Genomic DNA, 22,362 nt, shown 5'->3' with positions numbered 1-22,362 from the left:
CATGCACTTTCTTTCACAGACTGCTAAGACAGGAGGGCATCTTGACAGAATCTATTAAAATTTGAAATTTACAGATTCTATGTCCCAGCAAAACTGCTACTTGAGATTTAACGTAGAATAATATTCAAACATGTTGACAAAGGAGCATACTCTCAGATGTGCACTGTGCAGTGCTTGTGGGAGTAAAAATAAACAACTTTCATATAATTTTAAAATGTGGCATAATTAATGGCACTGGCAAGATATACTTACATAAGCCACATTACTATTGATTCTTATTTCCCAAACCTCTTCTTGATCTTCATTCTTTTCACCAAATCATTCATATTCAATGGTAAGGTAAATACACTAAGTAAGGCAGGAGAAAGATTTAGAGGATTTCTTCTCTCTTCCCTTGCCAAAAATAATGACTAGATAGGAAGTAAGTCTCAGAGAGAGTGGTTTTCAGAAAACTTATGGTGACATTAGTAATCTGAAGTCAAAGAGATGACTCACAGTGAAGATGAAACAGGTCAGAAAGCCCAGAACAGATGTGGTACATTGTAGATAATCCAGAAATAGTTAACACGTTTGGACCTAATTCAGGTTTTCCAATATCCGCATTGTATCTTTGCTCTGATTATGGGAACTCCACCGAAATATCATCTTCTCCATGAGGTTTAAAACTTTTTACTGCTGGATTTAGCTGTGAAGGACAAGACTTGAGTTGCATCCAAATTAAAGGTAAGTGTGACCAACGTGCTCTCTCCTTTTCAGTGAGTTCACTGGTAGACCTTGGATTCCAGCTTTCCTGCTGTTTTGCTTTTGTGTGTTAAAACATTCAAATGACTTAGGTTACGCTAGGATAACTAGGATAACAGGCAGGCCTGTCCTTCCTGGGGTGATTGGTGAGACATGTAAATGGAGATCCTACAGAAGGGCGTCAGGTCAGCTTTTGGTGCTCCCTGGCCTAGCGTGACTGAGGGTGCAGGCAAGTCACTCTGTACCAGCTCGCCAGCCTCTATGAGGCTGGGGAGGCCTGCGACAGCCAGAAGTGCCTTCCTTGGCTGGCCACGCCCCCATGGCAATCATGTCAACTTTATTCCATCTAGATGCTTGCACATATCATGACCCTTCTACTCAACCACATCATATTCCAAGAGAAATGGGAGTGAGCTAAGAGAAAGTCTAGCCATGTGTGGTACCCTTGTGACTCAATGCTTGCACATGATTCAATGATAAATCATCCTGTTTGAGACCTGCTGTTGTTACCGTTCAACCTCCTTCAGCCTTCCACTGAAAACTCTCACAGCCTTTTGTTTGAGGATTATACACTCCCCTCTTGCCCAAACATTTCCCCCTTTTGGTTTTCTCTTTAAGTGCAAAGTACTGACCCCATAAATCGTTTATACTGAGAAGCCCTAACTTCTTCACTATACATCTTGAAACAAAAATATCTTTTCTTTTTAGCAATTGATATTTAAGGAAAGGAGAAAATAATTGAGTTAAAATCATTCTGGAATAAAAACCCAATTTTTACCTTCTTATTTTTACTTCAGTTTAATGAATTACAGGAATTCCAAAAAGTCAGAGAACATAAAAAATTGATATGGGAGAAAGCTGTATCTCTGGGTAACAGAAAATTAGCTTTTGCTATTGGGAACAACAAACAGTCTTAATTTTGAAAGCTTCACAGCCAAAAAAATACTAAAAATCTCTGTTTTCAAGAAGAAACAACACATGCAATCATTGGGTGCTGGTTCCAGTGACTAATGGAATAGTTCTCTGAGTTTCTGAACTTGTCATTGGCTCCTGTGAGCATTTTCTATAAAGTAGAATCATATAATATATGCAAACCTAAGCCATAAGTAATCTGAGAACCTGACAACCAACCATGCACCGTCTCTCACCTCAACACCTCAAGGCCTCATGATCTTTTACACACATGCACCTGAGTTAAAGTTATGGAGGCCTAACACTTTAAAAAAGAAAACAGAGCCTGAAGGCAAGAGAAATATTTCAGAATTCTCCACTTAGCTCCCCCTTTATCATAGAGAACTGCATATAAGAACTCTGAACACTCTGCAAACAGTTCAAGGGTTTTCAAGAATAATTCTGATGCTACTTGCTTTTGGCCATCTGTATTTGCTGGCTTCAGAGCCTACCTGGTATAAAGGGTAACATCACAAAACCTGTCCTGAGAACACCCTTGTTCCCCAAATCTGTTGTCCGTGGGACTACAGAGTTGGTGATAGCAGGATGACATTATGTCCCTAACAGCTACTATAGTGTCTGGCACATAATAGGTATTCAATAAATACTTATTCAAGAAACAAACTAAATCAAATTTGAATCAAAATGGATGCTTTAGTTTAAGAGTAAAAATGCACAAAGAACACAGATCAACCCTAATTCCCATCGGTAAGGTAATGGCTGAATCAACTGTGACATGACCACAGTATATAATGCTGTGTTGCTATTTTTTAAGAAATGGGAGATATGTATATATGGGTGTATATATATATATTCCATATAATAGACCACAGGAAAGAAATAACACATATATGATTACTTCTCCTAGGTTTATTATTGAGTGAGAAAAAAATAAGTTCCAGGACAATATAAACAACTGTTTTTAATTCTATGGATATAAACATATACATAAACAAACTTTTTAAAAATAAATTTACTAACAGGACTAAGGTGACAAAATCAGTAACTAGTAAAGCTGGCTTTAAAATCCACGCAATCTCACCCTAGACTCTTTGCTCTTAACCATCACTGTTTTACATCTTCCGACCCCTAGGAAGGAGCATCAGCTCAGAATAAGAAAGCCCAGGAGGGGTGTGCAGGGCAGAGGTCAGATGCTCAAAGGCGTCACCCTGAGCTTTAACAGAAGAGGTGGTTTGAAAGCCAGATTGAGGAAGAATCAAAAATTTATACGAAGGTGTTTGTATGGAGCCACTAAAGACTTAGTGAATCAGGCTGTGCTATAAATCCTGTGCTTCAAGAAGATTAATCTGGTACAATTGGTCTGGAGAGGAGAGGAGAGGAGAGAGAGAAAGAAGTTCTCTATTAAAATAGCCCAAGCATGACGTGATAAGGGCTTAAACTTGCTGGCAGAAAAAAAGAAAATCTAAGTTGGAGATTGCTTAAAAAGAACACCTCTCCTCCCTACTTTGCGTTCCTGTTGCAAGTCTGTATTTTTCCTTCCACACTACACAAAGCTCTTCCCCTCCCTCTTTTGGAATGTATCCATCCTAAATCCCTTCCACTGTATTCAAACTTTGTTGCACTTAACATTAAGCCTTGGTGCAATCGTACATTATGATTCCTGAGAAACAGTCTCAATGGCTCCAGAGCCAAAGTAAGTTGGTGATTCAGAGCAAGGAGCATTAAGGTTAATTACCTAATAATTTACTACAGCCAATGTATCTGTAGACATTTTGATTTTTACTAATTGTGGTGTTAAACAAAGTAAACAACACTTTGTTTCACATTCCAGCTGTGGAAATGCGTCAAGGGGAACCTTTCCTGTGATTTATAGCCCCTTGCTTTACCCCTGAGCGCAGGCCACTCGATGTGAAGTTGGAAAGACCGATGGTTTTGCAGACCCCATGTATTGGTTTAGTAAAGATTTCTCTTAATAGGACTGCGCACTGACCCACCTTTGCTGCAACGCTGACTGTGCCATTCAGAGAAACCAGGCACCAGCGATGCTAATGGGAGTTGAGCAGCGCTGTTCGCAGGGATCGCCCTCCGCACTGGGGTGGCGGAAGAGGGGGGAGGAAAGGGGTGGGGTGGCAACGTTAGAACAGGGACAGAATGAAATGGCTAAGAATGCAGTCAAACCCAGACTCAAAACCCAGCTTCTCCAGCTGCTAGCTGAGTGGGCTTCAGCAAATGAGTTAACCACTCAAAGCATCTGCCTCTTCATCTAACCAAGGACTATCAGTGCTACTCTATGGAATTATTACGAGAACTAAATGTAACACTCACATGAGGCATCTGAGATTTTTGCAAACCCAACACCCATTCCCACTCCCCCGACCTTGTACAGCATTGGCTTTTCTCCTCTCAGTCCAAGTGATCTGAATGGCTACTGATTACCCCTCTCCAGCTTCAAGGACAGACACTCGACTGGGCCTGGACAATCGCAGTAACTCATCTCCTGATCACAGTCAATCAGTTAAGGATGGACACATTACCCAATCCGGAGCAATCAGGACAAATAAGGCCCAACTCAAGTTATTTTGCTTTTCAGGGAAAGAGGGATGCTCAGTTTAAATTACTAAAAGAATAGGACATCAGCTCAGAACAGATGGCAGCCATGTTACTACCCCAAGAAGAGAACCTAGTGAAGAAGAAGGCAGACCAGAGGAACACAGACCAAAATCCTTAAGGGAGGAAGACTGGGTCCTTACAATACTGTTTAAGCTCCTAGATCCAACCATGCCAGAAGATGGAATATACTGGAATGATTTGTTTCATAAATTACCTTTTGCTCAGCCTTTTTGCTTTTGTTTAGGTAAGCCTTTTGGATCTTGCAATCTAAAGAGTTCTAGTACTTTAAGTAAAGCTTTAACATACTTTGTGATACATAGAAGGCACTTACAAACTACTTATGATTTTTGAAGGCTCCAAACTCATCCTAATGCTCAAGCCATGTTTATTTTCCAAATTACCAAAAATCCATAAAAAGGGGATCCATTTCCTAGTTTCTGATGTGGTGCAAAATAAAACAAAAGTTCCTGATTTAGATCTCTTTGAACTAATAGAAAGGCCCAGAGATGTTTAAAGCAGTAGCAATTCTGAGGGAACGTGCAGGGAGAGGGATAAAAGGAAACAAAGGACTTTGGCCTTTTGGTCAGATGCCTGGTGACCTGGATGCCATTCTGTCCTGGTGACGTGCTTAACCATCCCTGGTACAGAATTTAATCTCCTTGAGGTCAGGGACTTTGTTCACTGACACCATCACAGGATAAAGCTTTGCATATTTGGTACTTCTTACGTTTCAAATCTCATTCATATTGTTGGATCCATGATAACCCACAGGTCACACACCATCTGATCAAGGTATTATTCATAGCTCCACTTTCCAGGTAAGGAAGCCAAAGCTGTAAGAGATTAAGTGACACAATAAAGCGTCATGCCACGTTCTTCAGGAAAGAGCAAGGATCTGAATTGAGAACCTAGGGAGTATGACTCCCAAGTCCCTTCTTCTCCATAACTAAGTGGCTGTCACAGGACCACGCAGGGAGGTGACAGGGTGCAGTGGGTCAGTTCTGGCCCCCTGGCTTCAAGTACCATTCACCTCACTAATGGCTGAAGGTTTAGATAAGATGATGGATACACCTAACACATCTAACACCAAGCCCAGAACAAAGGAAGAGTCTGGCAAATGCTTGCTAAATTTGAATCTGTGGGCACAAATCACTCTTCTGAGAAAAAGTATTGACTGGAAAGTTCTTCCTGGAAGACTCGCATGGATATGTCAAGGATGCTCTCGGCAGCCTGTCTGTATGAACAAAGAGTCAGAAACAATCTAAAGATCTGCCAAGAGACAGCCATGCAAAAGAAAGTGCATCTCTACAATACGGAATTCTACCTAACAATTAAAAAATGTCATGCAACTCAGTATGCCCTGACACAGCAAGGTCTATAAGACATATTTTGGGCAGAAAAAAAGTGACAACTATATGTGTAAACGAATAAGCCAGGGCTTCCCTGGTGGCACGGTGGTTAAGAATCCGCCTGCCGGTACAGGGGACACAGGTTCGATCCCTGGGCCAGGAAGATCCCACATGCTGTGGAGCAACTAAGCCTGTGCGCCACAACTACTGAGCCTGTGCTCTAGAGCCCATGAGCCACAACTACTGAGCCCTTGTGCCACAACTACAGAAGCCCGCACGCCTAGAGCCTGTGCTCTGCAACAAGAAGCCCGCGCACCACAACGAAGAGTAGCCCCAGTTCTCCGCCCAGGCAGCAACGAAGACCCAATGCAGCCAAAAATAAATTAGTTAATTAATGAAAAAAAAAGAAGAATAAACCAAAATATATTTCCAAAGAAAACACATGTCTCTTTCCAAAGAATACACATGGGAATGCACTTGAAAACACGGCTTAAGGACACACATAAAACCCACTGTTTAAGTACTGAATTGAGTGCAGGGGTCAAAAAAGAAACTAGGGACTTCCCCGGTGGCGCAATAGTTAAGACTCCGAGCTCCCAATGTAGGGCGCCTGGGTTCAATCCCTGGTCCAGGAACTAGATCCCACATGCATGCCACAACAAAGAGTCCGCATGCCACAGCTAAGGAACCAGTGAGCCGCAACTAAGGAGCCTGTGAGCCACAACTAAGGAGCCCACCTGCCAAAACTAAGACCCAACGCAACCAAATAAATAAATATTTTTAAATAAATAAATAAAACATATATCAAATAGTAAAAAAAAAAAAGAAACTAGCCATATTTACTACATTTTCATTTTTTACAATGAAAATTTGGTCATGAATTACTTATGCGATTATGAATTAACAATAAGGAAACACTTAAGGCAATTGAAAGTAACCAGAGATTGCTTTTAGCTAAAAGTAACCTGCTTGATCTACTGGGTGCTAAAATAAACAGGAATAAATAGGGAAAAGACACATTCAACCCCTTTCTGAGGTATAAACAAAAGGGTGAGAAACAAGCTGATCGATGGAATTTCTCCTTTATTTTCCCCTTTAAAATTTTTCCTTATTTATTTATTTATTTTGCTTTTAAGCGGCTGTGTCCCATATACACAGTGCAATTATCTTCCCTCAAAATATCATCACTCAGTTGAATGATCTTACGGCAGGAAAAACAGCTTTGGCACAATCGTTGCATATTGTTGGGAAAATTACCATCAACTTTCTCTTCTCTTCAAAAAAAACTCTTCGCAATGACACTGATGAGTTCTATTGTTTTTTATCTAATACCTTAACCCAGTTTAAATCCACAGTCTGCATAAAGTCCTTGAAGTGTGACACTAATTGTAGAAATATTCTTAGGAGATAGAGGGTTGCATCCAAAATGTGATTCTGCTGGACTCGCCCCATGTGGACAATTGCAGATTCCCCCCGATCACCCCAACCAACAGGCTTTCAGCTGCCTCTGCCTGCAGAGGTCTACCTCACAATCCCTGCTGCGTGCTACATGAGCCTCGACTCTCCTAGACCCTGCTTCTGTAGCCCAGAAGCACATGGAACAGTTTGCAGACATATAAGTGGCTTCACACCCACATGGCAGTTTATTCTATCCTCTTGGTTGACTTTTGCCCATTCTTGTGGCTTTCAGATACCATCTCTTGGCGACACAAATTCATTTTTTTCGTCCAGATCTCCTTTCCTGAGCTCTAGATTCAGGAGACCAATACCCCCTCGACATCTTTACTTTGTTGACACATCTGCATCTTCAACTTAACATGTCCAAAGTGAAAACTGATTTCTCTCTCCTAAATCTCTCCACTAGCTTCCTCCACCTTAGTAAGTGACCCCAACATTCAGAAGGCAGTAATATGGGAATCATTGCCTCCTACGCATTCTCCACATTCATCAGCCCTATTGGTTTGACCTCCAAAGTTTCTCCCAAATCCATCCACTTTCCTTTACCTGCACAGTCACCAGCCTGATAGGAGCCACCATCACCTCTCACCTGGTCTGTGGCAGTGCCTTCCTCACCTGTCCCCCCATGTCATCCTCGCTCCCCTATTTTTCACAATATTACTCCCCTGCTTTTAATCCTCCAATGGCTCTCCACTACACTTAGATCAAAACCCCAACTCCTCATGCATCAGCAGGACTAGAGCCCGAGTAACTCACAAATCTTACCATACATCCCTCCCCTACCATCAGCACATGGACCGTCTATAATGTCCTAGAAAACAATCTCTTTCCCGTCTCGTTTCCTTTCTTCCGGACTTTTGCATCCTTGACTCCTTTGTGCCCTTCACGTCTTGGCTTCAACATCACCTCCACACAGAGCCTTCTTTGACCAAGTCTCTAGACTGTTGGAGCAAAGAATTTATTTCCTTCATAGCACCAATCCCAAACTTGAACTCTACCATCCACGTGTTTACTTGCCCATTATCCGGCTCTTCCATGAGAGCAGGAATCTACTCTATCTTGTGTATGGCTGTACACCCACTGCCAACCTCAAGGCCTGACACACAGTTGAGACACAAACAATTAGTTGCAGAATAAATAAATCAGAAACACATTTGTAATGTATAACTGATTCACTTTGTTATAAAGCAGAAACACACCATTGTAAAGCAATTATACTCCAATAAAGATGTTAAAAAAAAAAAAAAGAAACATACTTGTGGAGTTCTGTGCTATGTGTCCAACACTTTGAGTTCAGTGGCAGGAGGGCAGAGTGTTCAAAGTTCTTTATAAGAGACATGGAATTAAATGCCATAATCTTTGCCATTAAGGATGGTGTCCTCTATTTGAAGAGAGAATCTACACAGTGAAAAGATAAAACTAATGACATAAGCCAGTAGACACTTGAGTGTTCAATTTAAGTATTAAGTTTTATGCTTTTGGTCATGTTAAGTTGACCAGATGAACTTCTGGTGGGACAGGCCAAACAAATGGTTTACTTGTGGATGAAAGGGGTCAAGGTACAGAAGTTGGAGACGTGAGAACTGACAAGGTCTGGAACATTCAGAAACAGCTCTGTGGAGGAGAATGGATGTATACCAACCTAAGACAAGTCACAATTAGTTAAACCTACTCAAAACCACCTAGAACAACGGCCTTACAATCCTGAAGTAATGTAAAAAATAAAGAGCCCGTTTGCTTGCCAAATAGCAAGACATTTTATTATCTCTCTACTACCTCCCATACCGAGGAGTTCGGGTAATTTCCCAGGTCAACTCAGAACTGGAATGAGATAGGGAAGGGGGGTGGGGGACGGAAGCTTTTTCTGAGAAACAGGCTGGTACCACCTCTGCCCTTTACCCAAAGGGTACTCCTCTCCCACCTTGTCCTTGCCAGGTCTAGTCATTTGGGGATCATTAGCATCTTTCCATAATCAGTGACAAATCAGGACTCTGCAAGACAGCTGGTGTCCCACGCTAAACCTCAGAAATCTTACTAGCTAGGGGCAAACAGATGTTCCTCTCCATTCCTACCTTGCTTACCTAGGGCTATAACTGGTAAAAGGTCTTGGGCATGTTCACTTAACAGATGTATCCTAATGCAAATTAACTTGGAAAGAATGGGGGAAAATAAATAAGAAATGCAAATGTTTAGCCACTCAAGTTTTTCTATCTTAATAACACACTCCAGGAACTCATGCGGGAAGGAGCAAAGTTTGAACATTGCCTATCAATTCTGAGTTCACGGCTAGTGTTCTTTTCACGCTAGACCTCCTGGTGATTAATAAGAGTATCGATCAAAAAATTGAGGGAATGAAGAGAGGGAGGAAATTTGAATTGAGGGCGAAAGCCCTAAGTTTTGTGTACTCAAAGGACAATAAGGGGCCAAGCTGGCTCCATACAGGTAAACTGGGAGGGCGGCAGTCTGTTTGGAAGGTTGTGTAAGAGAACTGGACTGAAGCTGTGTCTGCATGGCACACACAATGCTGTGACTCAGACTCTTCGCTTCCGTGGGCTTGTAGGACTGCTGGAAACTGCAGAAGGGGCTACATTTCACTCCAGCCACTTCTTGGCACTGCCGATGATGAAGAAACGAGATACAGCTGTAACTAAGCTGAAGATGTACTTTGGAGTTGTGGGAAGGGAGGGTTGGAGACCCCAGCTAGAGGACAAGAGCAGGTGAGAGCCTAGAAAACGATGGTAACAGTGGGTAGGAAAGAGAGATACGAGACACCCTCCGAGGGGGGAATTCACTAAAATGCAGTGACTGGATACATTTAGGAGGTGATGGAGATGAGCATGTCGGAAATCCTCCAAGGCTGCAGGAGCCGCAGGTGTACATCAGGGAAGTACACCTGGGAAGTCAAGAGGAGATACAGGCTGGGGCGGGGCAGGGGGGACGACATGATGATGAGTTCGTTTCTCTACCTGCTAAATTCAAGGTAACAGTGGGATATACAGTTGAAAATGCCCAGTAGGTTATTGGAGATATAGGAACCAGCTCCAAATACAGTGTACGTTAAAACAGCACAGGCTGGAAAACTCACCTAAAACACAGAGGAACTGCAGTGCTTTGCTAAAATCTCTGAAATTTATGAATTGTCTGTTCTCAGTTCTTTGTGATGCCCTGAATTATAGATACATAGTGCCCAAGGCTCATGACACCTAAGTCTTTCTAAACAAATAGCTATGAGTGCAAAGAATTGCAGGGTCTGGAAATACTCCAGTTCAGCGTGGATTTTGGACATCTGTCTCCTACATTTATGATTCTTACCATAACTGGGTACCACTACGTATCCATCCATAGCAATATAACACCTGTATACTGTCATTAATTTCTCATCCCTTTGTAAATCAATAGTGGTTTTTTTTTACCTAAATAAATTCAATTTACAAAGCCGTACTGCTATAAGTGAAAAAATAGTATCACTTGTTATAAATAGAATACAACTGTAAAAAGAGAGTTAATGGGGAGAGAGGCATTGAATTTAGCTGTTTCGCAGTAGACATCTGTCATTTTTTTCATACTCTGAATGTATGAAGTTCAGAGCCTCTGAATGTCCTTCCTTTATGGGGAAGTCCAAACTGCAGGGTCTTGACTTCCGAGATGGATGCTGAAGAAGGATTCATAGCCCTCTCCTCATCTCCTGGCAAATCACTTAGACTTAGCCAATCAGATACTCTGGCTCATGACTTTGAAACTTAAAAGAAAAGAATCAAGGACAAAGGGCTAGTTGTAATGGATTCCTATGGAGGGGCCCACGCAGGGGTGGATGATATACTGCAAAACACCATGCATAGTGCCCACGCAGCCAACTCCCATGACATTTTCTCATGTAATTTCTCAGATTTCTCAGATTTCCTTTGGTTGTTGATATACTGGGTTGAAAAGTATCTCCCCAAAATTCAGGTCCACTTGGAACCTCAGAATGTAACATTATTTGGGAATATGGCCTTGCAGATGTAATCCATTAAGGATCTCCAAGAAGAGATCCTGGATGTGGGGTGAGCTTTAAATCCAATGATGGGTGTCCTTATAAGAAGAGAGAACACAGAAACACACAGAGGAAAAGATGATGTGAAGGCGGAGACAGAGATTGAAGTGGTGCATTGACAAACCTAGGACTGTCAGGAACCACTAGAAGCTGGAAGAGGCAAGAAAGAATTCTTCCCTAGAGGCTTTGGAGGGAGTGTGACCCCGCTGGTGCCTTGTTTTCAGACTTCTGGCCTCCAACTATGAGAGAATAAATTTCTACTGTTTTAAGCCACCAGGTTTGTGGTTATTTGTTACGGCAGCCCTAGGAAACTAATACACTGGGCTTGGGGATGTCTCTTATGATGATATGAATTTCCCTATATCTGAGTTATACCTTGGATCCAAATACCTATTCATCCTGTTAGTAATTAACATTTTCTGGCCTTGTGCTCTCACCTTCTACTCAATTTATTTTCCTAAGTGGCTTCTGTTATTTGCAACCAAGAACCAGGTTGAAACACCTGCCAAAGTGTCTAAGAAGTGAGAGATCCACTTTTGGTTGCAATGAAAGTAGCAACAGTTAGGGAGGGGTTAACGGCATAATAGCACCAAATTGAGACTTTCTCTTTGGGGCAAAATTAGAAAGACTGAAAGCAACGGAAAAGTAAATAACCTTTTGTGATTTAATGTTAATTTGATGCCCCGTTTCTGTCCTGCCTGAAGTCATCTAATGTAACACTGACGATGTGTCCCTTATCTTCAGAAATACTGATTTAGTAAAAGGTCCTGACTTTACAAATGGAGAGATTGAGTGTTGGTAAAGCAAAATAAAAGGACTTGCATACAGTCCTACAAATAAACTGGTAGAAGAGGCAAGTCCATGACCCTGTTCTTCTACGTTTTCTCATTCTACACCCACCCCACTCTTTTACCACACTACACATCTCTTCTTAAGGAATGTATTAACCATACTTCCGCCTCTTGTAAACTTGAGGCTTGAACATCTGCCCTACATGCAGATGTTGGACACACCTTGTTGTGGTCCTATAGTAGGCCTGAGTCACCTTGCCTTGGCCTCCTGCTTCCCTCACCATCACCCACCAGGGCATCTTTCAAATGCAATCCAACCAATCTGGAGTTTCTAACCCCCTCCCTTATCAGGCTCTCACATTCCAGGCCACTATCCCCCTGTCCTAATCACCCCAGGGCCAGGTACTAGACAACTAGGGAGAGGCCCTGTGCCTCCAAAGTCTGCTGAAATTACTCAAACTAGCCAGTCCTAACTTGTTTATCCTGCCTGGCCTGGTCTTCCCTTAGAGACCACAATAAAGGTCACAGTTTCCCTTTCTCTTTCTGCCTCTGATCAGCCCCAGTCTTCCCAGTGTGGTCCCCCAAGGCATGGTGTGGCCCTCCCCTTCCTGGGAACTGTAAGTAACGAACGGTCTTTTCAATGGCAATCATCTCCTGATCTGTTGACCTTTACTATGTCTCAAATTTTCTATATTTTAAAACAAGGCTCTCACGAAGGAAGTGTATGCCTTCAGCCACCATAACTGGGACAATTCCAATAACCCTGAAGACTGTTGGGATCTGTTAAGATAAAATCTACTTCTTTTACTATTGTTCCATTTTCAAGGGAGACATGGGATATCTGGTGCATCCTTTATACAGCATGTTTTAGCACTAAAGTAAAAACTTGAGTTCTAGGGAAGCAGGATAACTATGGAGGCAGCCTGTGTTGCTTAAATCCAGCCTTCACCACTAACTAGTTGTGGCAACCTGGTCAACGATTAACCCTGCTGACCCCAGTTTTCCATCTATAAAATATCCATACTAGTAGTACCACCCCCCTAGGGTTCTTGTGAGGATTTCAGGACCTCATACAATCAAGACACAGAGTGCACTGCCAGGACAAGAGTAAAAAGATCAACAGGGTCAACAGATCTAAACTCCTAATTAGTTGAACAGCTTCCATGAATGCACATCAGAAGTGATGCCCCCAAAACACCATGCTCCTGGTGGGCTGCACTTGGTAGGAACTTAATATATGTTTGTTAACTGCCAAACAAGAACCCATCTACTGTAGCAACCATTTATTGAGCACCTTCGATATACCAATAAATATACCTATGCCTGGCATACGCAATGAAGATATAAAAATCACTAAATTCATCGTGTACCTTCAAGTATCCAAACCTAGCTTATTTCCAACCCAGGAATCTGTTAAAATTTCAAGAGAGAACTCCCCTGACTTGAAGAGAATCTCACCTTCCCAAAAGAAAAGAAAAAAACTGATTTCATTTCATTTTCTCTTTTATACTCAAGGAGAAATCATGATTTGTTAATGGCTCTTGATAAAAGAGTACAGTCCATGTCACTAGAACTGCAGAGATCATGGTGACCACAAAACAGTCCGACAGTCTTATGTCCACTCAAAGGTCCCAAGAACTCATGATAACTCTGCAATGGTTTAACACCCAGTTCCGAAAAGAAAGGCTATTTTCCCAAAATATTTTACAGGAGCATTCTTCAAAAGTGATTCATTCTTGGTTGGAACTCTTTGGCATGTTTGGGGATCATTTATCAAGTGTGTTTACAACAAATGTCTCTCCCCAAACTTCGGATGTGTGAAAACAGCCCTTAACACGATAAAAATAATTCTAACCACCAAAGCTGGCAGACAGACCCTAGACAGTCAGCCAGAGGTCAGAGCAGACAAAGCAAAGGTGAAGGGGGCTCATGCCAGGGCTGCAGGGATCATCTTGTTCTTCAGAGGAACGCATCGCCTGCTGGTTCACTGCTGCTGAAAATACTATCGTTACAGCAGAGTTCTTTCCACTTTCTGTTGTGAACCTAATTAAAATGCAAAATATGAACCCTGCTGTCGGGAGACAATTATCCAGGAGTCTCTTGCATTTCTTCCTGGCTGTGAGCAGAGGCACTGCCTGCCTTTGCGACAGGCTATTCTTTCATGAATTTTGTGCGACAAACAGCCTTGGAAGATAGACAGGATGTCACCTTACGGAGCAATGGGAAGATCTGTTTACTGTCCATAATAAGAAAGAAAATGTTTCCCTCTAGGGAAGAGGGTAGATATTGCCCATTATAAAAGATTTGGGGTTCCCTAAATTTGGGATTCCTCTCTTGTAACACAACCCACAAGTGGATACGTGTGCAGACGTCACCCAGCCCTTCTTGTCTTACCCTGTGGGAATTAGAGCTCCAGGAACCAGCACAAATGCTGGTACTCGGGCTATTGCCATGGCTGTGAGTAGTAAGCTGCCCTTTGTCTCTGACCCAAGAGTCTTGTGTCTTCAACAACATCCAAAAAACTGCGGCAGGCCCCTTGTTAGCCTGCACGAAGGGGGAAAGCTCTGCTCCCGCGTAGCCCTTGACATCTGCCATATCATTAATATTCCTTTATCAGTCAGAATCTTTATCAAAAGGCCCTCTGAAGTTTCCTCACGCTTATACTATAAATAAAATAACATGCTTGCTATGTGGAAATAACTTCAAGACAAGTCACCTCAAGCTCTTTTTGAGGTGACCTCGTCCTCCCCCCTCTCTCCTCTGTAGAAACTCAGAGATCCACTGCCCTATGTAACTCAGCTACCCCAAACCGAGGGAAATTCCAGAGTGCCGAAGACCTAGAAATTGGGAGAGATGGTGCAGAAAAAGAAAAATGACAGGGGTTATTCCAACACCTTGGCAATTTTGTCAAGAGTCAGCCCTACCAAATATTATTATTTAATTCAGAGTTGTGAGATCCCAAGATTTACTTTATGAATGCATCTCTGCTAAGAGTAAAGAATAAAGGACAACTTTAAATCTTTTGTTTCCCTTTTTTATTTCAGAACAAACTAATTACCATAATTAATCATCATGCTTAAATATTCTATCGGAATACTAAGGGTTAGCAAACTATGGCTCACTGACCAAATCTAACCCACTGCCTGTTTTTGTAAATAAAGTTTTATTGGAACACCAGCAGGCCCATTCATTTCTCATTGTCTGTGGTTGCTTTTGTGCTACAACAGCAGAAGTAAATAGTTGAGACATAGCCTGGATGGCCCACAAAGCTTAAAATGGTTACTGTCTGACCCTTTACAGAAAAAGTTTGCCGACCCCTGGTAAATCCTAGCTTTCTTTCAGGCACCCTTGCTGCCTGAGTTATTTTCCTGAATAACAAATCAGGATCCTTCCTTACTGAAGGTCTCTGATGCCTTACAGGATGAAACCATGTTCCTTGCCCCCCACCCACGACCCACCTTTCTTCTCAGACTTCACCTGCCATTACACACACTTTACTCCTGCATTCCCATCATCCTGACCTTCCCTCTCCTGGGAGATCTCCTAGGATAGTGCCCAGCTCTGTACCTTTGCAGACAATATTCCCATCAGTTTCATCATCCATAAAATGGGACAATAATAACTGTGCCTACCTTGTGGGATTGATCTGAGAGTTAAAGAAATACTTATTTGTAAAATACACAGAATTGTGCCTGAGACACAGGATCCACCAAGCATGGCTACCTGGGGATGGAACCTACATAGGTCACTGCTCCCCTTTGCCCTGACACCCTATAATAATAATAACTGGGACTTCCCTGGTGGTCCAGGGATTAAGACCCTGCACCCCCAATGCAGGGGGCACAGGTTCGATCCCTGGTTGGGGAACTAAGATCCCGCATGCCACAGAGTGTGGCCAAAAAATTAAATTAAATAAATAAATAAACAAAACTGCATCACTTTGCTGTGCACCTGAAACTAACACAATGTTGTTAATCAACTATACTCCAATATAACATAAAAAGTTTAGAAAAAAAGAATATGGCTTCTACATAAAAATGTAAGGACTAAGGTACTGACAAAGAAGACAAGATTTAATATTAAAAAATAAAAATAATAATAACTAATATTTAGTATGTCCTCCCTATTATGAGGCATCAGCCCAAGCTTTCATATGCATTCTTTTAATTAACCCTGGTAATGCCCCAGGAGGTACTTAGTATTACTCCTGATTGATCCATGAGGAACACAGATAAGGAGACGTGACCAAGGTCACACAACTAACAAGCCAGTATTTAGCTCACTTGGTTCTGGTTTTAGGTCAATGAATCAGTAATTCAGTGAGTGAACAGACCCAAATAAAGCAACGCATGGGTAAACTATGAGGAAAGGCCCTGAGGTGGGAGGGAGCCTCTATCAATGAGCTGAAAACATTAATGGCCCCAGGGTACCCCTTCCCCTAAGACAGGTGGTTTTATATTACAAACTCATTACACCCTTTTAAAATGCTTTCCCAAAGAGTGTTCAGCCTATGTTTTCCCCTAAGAGTTTTATAGTGTCTGGCCTTACATCTAGGTCTTTAATCCATCTTGAGTTTATTTTTGTGTACGGTGTTAAGAAGTGATCTAATTTCATTCTTTTACATATAGCTGCCCAGTTTTCCCAGCTCCACTTATTGAAGAGGCTGCCTTTTCTCCATTGTATATTCTTGCTTCCTTTGTCAAAGATAAGGTGACCATATGTGCGTGGGCTTATCTCTGGGCTCTCTATCCTGTTCCATTGATCTATATTTCTGTTTTTGTGCCAGTACCATACTGTCTTGATTACTGTAGCTTTGTAGTATAGTCTGAAGTCAGGGAGCCTGATTCCTCCAGCCATGTTTTTCTTTCTCAAGATTGCTTTGGTTATTCAGGGTCTTTTGTGTTTCCATATGAATTGTAAAATTTTTTGTTCTAGTTCTGTGAAAAATGCCATCGGTAATTTGATAGGGATTGCACTGAATCTGTAGATTGCTTTGGGTAGTATAGTCATTTTCACAATATTGATTCTTCCAATCCAAGAACATGGTATATCTTTCCATATGTTTGTATCATCTTTGGTTTCTTTCATCAGTGTCTTATAGTTTTCTGCATACAGGTCTTTTGCCTCCTTCACTCTTTGACATAAATCACAGCAAGATATTTTTTGACACACCTCCAGAGTAATGGAAATAAAATCCGTAATAAACAAATGGGACCTAATGAAACTTAAAAGCTTTTGCACAGCAAAGGAAACCATAAACAAGACGAAAAGACAACCCTCAGAATGGGAGAAAATATTTGCAAATGAAGCAACTGACAAAGGATTAATCTCCAAAATATACAAGCAGCTCATGCAGCTCAATATCAAAAAAAAACCAAACAACCCAATCCAAAAATGGGCAGAAGACCTAAATAGACATTTCTCCAAAGAAGACATACACATTGCCACCAAACATGAAAAGATGTTCAACATCACTAATCATTAGAGAAATGCAAACCAAAGCCACAATGAGGTATCAACTCACACCGGTCAGCATGGCCATCATCAAAAAATCTACAAACAATAAATGCTGGAGAAAAGGGAACCCTCTTGCACTGTTGGTGGGAATGTAAATTGATACAGCCACTATGGAGAACAGTATGGAGGTTCCTTAAAATACTAAAAATAGAGCTACCATATGACCCAGCAATCCCACTACTGGGCATATACCCTGAGAAAACCGTAATTGAAAAAGATACATGTACCACAATGTTCATTGCAGCTCTATTTACAACTGCCAGGATATGGAAGCAACCTAAATGTCCATCAACAGATGAATGGACAAAGAAGATGTGGCACATATATACAATGGAATATTACTCAGCCATAAAAAGGAACGAAATTGAGTTATTTGTAGTGAGGTGGATGGACCTAGAGTCTGTCATACAGAGTGAAGTAAGTCAGAAAGAGAAAAACAAATACTGTATGCTAATGCACATATATGGAATCTAAAAAGACAGTACTGATGAACCTAGTGGCAAGGCAGGAATAAAGACACAGACATAAAGAACGGACTTGAGGACACAGCAGGGCAATGGGAAGCTGGGACAAAGTGAGAGAGTGGCATGGACATATATACACTACCAAATGTAAAATAGATAGCTAGTGGGAAGCAGCTGCATAGCACAGGAAGATCAGCTCAGTGCTTTGTGACAACCTAGAGAGGTGGGATAGGGAGGGTGGGAGGGAGACGCAAGAGGGAGGGGATATGGGGATATATGTATACTTACAGCTGATTCACTTTGTTGTACAACAGAAACTAACACAACATTGTAAAGCAACTATACTCCAATAAAGACATTAAAAAAAAAAAAAAAAGATTCCCCAGGGCACTTTAGCTTAACCTTCGCTTTAACTCCTTTATTAAGACATAACGAAACACCTAACCCAGATATTAGAACCCTGCAAAAATGCTTCCCTCAGTCAGCCACTTGTGTGCACCTTCTCCCTTGCCTCCGTGTCTGACATTAAGGGGGAAACGGTAACCAAGGAAGGTCCAACCCAGCCAATGTTCATCAGTAAAAGGTGACCTATTAGGGGAAAAACAGAACTGCCTGGCTCCAAGAGACAGCCCTTGCAACCAGATCCACAATTAAAACTGAATTGTGCAATCTTTGCATTTAAAAGGAAATCGATGGCATTGATTGATCCAATAAAGGCAGCCACATATGAATGCGTTACAGATCTGACTGCTGCAAAACATGTTTTTGAAATAAAACATATAAAAATGACTGTGTTTTATGGCCAAACGTGATAACTGGGCTACCCAGTGGGGAAGCTAAAAAAGTACTCATTTTATCAAGGGAATGGGGTGCAACCACTTTGAATGAGGTCTTTGCTGGTGATGCTTCCTCTGCAAACCCCTCAGTTGCCAGTAATTTCCTCGAGGGTTTTATTTAACAGTGAGGATTTGAGTGGATTCGTATCCCCTTTCCTGGGGTTGTACACAGCAGTCAATTAAATTAGCGCCCAAACCTTAAAAGACACCAAGGTAATCAGTTTAGGGGGATTGGGGCCACATGGGCTCCAGATCTGGTTTTCCTAGGCAATCGTTAAGTCTCCAGTCGGCTGGGCTTCCGAGCTACACCTTTGTTCATTGGGAGGAAATTTAGTAGTGATGGTGAGGCTGACAGACTAGGGAATTATCTTTCAATTTTAGTAGCATCATTCCAGGCCGGCACTGAATTTCAGTCTTAATAGTTCTATCAGTCTCAGGTTGAATCTCAATAATTAAAGGGGCATCCCACTCTCCAACACTGGTGTACACTGGGATATTTAAACACTTGAGTTGCTATAAATTATGCCTAAACAAAAATGTTAATGTCAAGCTTAAAATGTTGCATAAAGACATTCAAATAATCTGTTTTTTTAACAGTAGTGCAGGGGCTTCCCTGGTGGCGTAGTAGTTGAGAATCTGCCTGCCAATGCAGGGGACACGGGTTCGAGACCTGGTCTGGGAGGATCCCACATGCCACGGAGCAACTAGGCCCGTGAGCCACAACTACTGAGCCTGCGCGGCTGGAGCCTGTGCTCCGCAACGAGAGAGGCTGCGACAGTGAGAGGCCCGCGCACCGCGATGAAGAGTGGCCCCCGCTTGCCACAACTAGAGAAAGCCCTTGCACAGAAACGAAGACCCAACACAGCCAAAAATAAATAAATAAATATTAAAGGCAAAGAAGAAAGAGGAAATTGTAGATAGAGTAAGGATCTAGTTTAAAAAAAAAAAAAAAAGGGTAGTGCAGATTTGGAAAAGTCTACCAAAGCTGCTTGGGAAATATTTATTCTCAAGCCATGACGTTCCTGGCAAACTTATATTTAAGAGAGAGACCCCAGGAAGCCTCAGAGAAGAAATGGTTTTCCAGAGGAGCCATCAGGAGGGAATTTCAGGTTTATCTTAGTTTCATGGAAGTGTGAGGCTTTTTTGTTGCTTATGCCTTCATAATATAACCTGGCAGTATTTTCATCCCACTATTAGGGTGTTCAGCACAAAGAGCATCTTTGCATCATGTAAAGGCACCCCCTTCTAGGTGGATCAATTAGAAAAAGAGGTCTCTTCCTCCTCCAACAGGAGTTCATGAAAGGTAGAGTGTGGGCTGAATTTCAACCTCCCTAAGTTTCCTCCCTCTTTTGTAGAGAGCACAGTTGGTACCTGGCAGGACAGAAGTTACAGGTGGTCAGGAAAAGCTTCAGGGATAAGATCTGACATGGATGAAGAATCAGGTCATCTTGATATTGAGGGAAGAGTGTTGTAGGCAGAAGGAACAGCAGGTGCAAAGGTCCTGAGGCAGCATGCCCCATGTGTTCATGGTCGGGCGAAGAGGCAGAGGGGCTGGAGTGAAAGGGCCATCTTTCCTTCATTTCTGATTTTAATTCTAAATAAAATACAGATACTTTACTTTTAGTAGGTATAAGACCTAGCTGGATGCTATAGACCTGCTCTGGGGAGAGATATTGTTCTTTAATAATCAAGTATGGAATAAAAACTTTTTGAAATTGTGTGATCTTTTTTCTGCATGGCACACTGGCAATCCTGATGTGACTGAACGTTCATTCAGCAAAAACATGTGGAATATTTACTATAAACAAAGCCCAGTGCTAGGCAAAGAGTGAAAAACTGACTGACACGAACGCTGCCCTCATGAAGTTTATAGTCCACAGTGTGGGGAAAAAACAAACAAGTGAAAAAATTAAATTACAAACATTGTGAAGGGCTAGAAGACAAGCAGCATATGTGGGTTACAGAAAGCCGTTGGGGCATGAAGGGGGGTCACCCACTCTAGACAGAAAGGCCATACAGATTTCTGAAGGATTAGCAGGCATCCGCCTGGAGACGATGAGGTGATGGCGGTCGTCCTGGGCACAGGAAAGTGCAAGGGGCCCTAACTAGGAAAAAGCTGATCTGCTGAAAGAACAAGAAGTCCAGCGTGGTCAGAGCAATGCACGAGAAGGAGATCCACCAGATCTTGGTGGATCTTGCCTCTGGCGGGAAGCGTGCATTACTTTGCTCCGTGCCGGGGGACACAAGGAACCATGGGGGGTGGGTTGTATTAAGCAAGGGAGTGAGGCAGTCTGATCTTCTCATACTGCTGCATTTGACCCACACAGGACAGAGGCCCCTAGGTGTCTTAGTCCGTCCAGGCTGCTATAACAAAAATATAGCACCGACTGGGTAGCTTAAACAACAATCATTTACTTCCCACGGTTCTGGAGGCTGAGAAGTCCAAGATCAAGGTGCCAGTGGATTTGGTGAAGGTCCTCTTCCTGGTTTGCAGGCAGTCACCTTCCCATCAAATCCTCACATGGAGGAGAGCAGAGAGGAGCAGTCCCAGTCTGACTGGGGCAGTCCGACTTCATGCCTTTTGTCCCTACATAATTATTAAAAGTATCCTCTTCTACGGTCAAAAGTGTCTTGGTTGGGATGAAAAAAATCACATGATTGCCCACATGTCTCACCCAAGTTCAACGCAGATCTTCCCTCCAGAGCTGAAATAAGTTACTGCTTCTATAGCAGAGCTCCAGATAAAGTCAGTTTACATTTAGTGGGCATGCCGTATGAAATATGTAAATCGTCGTCATGTTCTGGAATGATTGTATGAGATCCTTGAAGATGATAAAATGGTCAAAGACTAAAGGAGGTGAACTTCCTCCATTCCTACATGCTTATTCCAGGCAGAGATGCATTCCTTAGAATCGCTGGCGGTATCAGCTGTACAGTTTACATTGTTTCTACCCCATGGAGTGTTTGCAGTTGAATTCTGGTAGGTGAACTGTGAACACAACGCAATGTAACACACTGCACCTGTCTCATGAGGTTGTGAGAATCTACATCAGAAACACTTGGTAGTTTCTGGCATATGGTAAGCATTCAGGGGGATCATCATTATATATTTTAACTAGATTCTTGGCTTCGGTACCTCTCTCTATTTAGATATTTGTACATGTAATTTTTTTCAACAGGATTCTTTTGGAGAAAGACAAAGTAAAGATGGCATGGTTGAGGCTAATCTCAGATTTTAATAATAATAATAATTGACAAGGATAGGTTTTGTTCTTGCTGTTCGTTGGATTTTTTTTTTTTTTTTTTTTTTTTTTTTTTTTGTTTTTCTTTGTTTTTTTTTTTTTTTTTTTTTTTTTTTTTTTTGGCTTGAAAATGGCATTCAGGCAAAAGAAACAGCCAGGCAAGGATATGGAAGAATGAAAGCTTGTGCGTTTCAGGAGGTGACTAGTATTTCTAGCATGGTGAGAATCTATGAATCACGGGGAAGGACGGCTGTACCGGAAGGAGGGACTGGGGCCATTTTGCAAAGATAATTGAATGCCAGGCTATGGAGTTTGAATTTCAAACTGGGGAAACATTCAAGGTTTTTAATGCAATGCAGCAACATAATTAAAATATTTGATAAATAAATTTATTTATGATAGAAACCTA

The sequence above is a fragment of the Neophocaena asiaeorientalis genome, unplaced genomic scaffold (assembly GCF_003031525.2).
Source record: "Neophocaena asiaeorientalis asiaeorientalis breed wild unplaced genomic scaffold, Neophocaena_asiaeorientalis_V1.1 scaffold606, whole genome shotgun sequence".
NCBI classification, from domain to species: domain Eukaryota; kingdom Metazoa; phylum Chordata; class Mammalia; order Artiodactyla; family Phocoenidae; genus Neophocaena; species Neophocaena asiaeorientalis.
Note: the sequence above shows the minus strand (reverse complement) of the source record.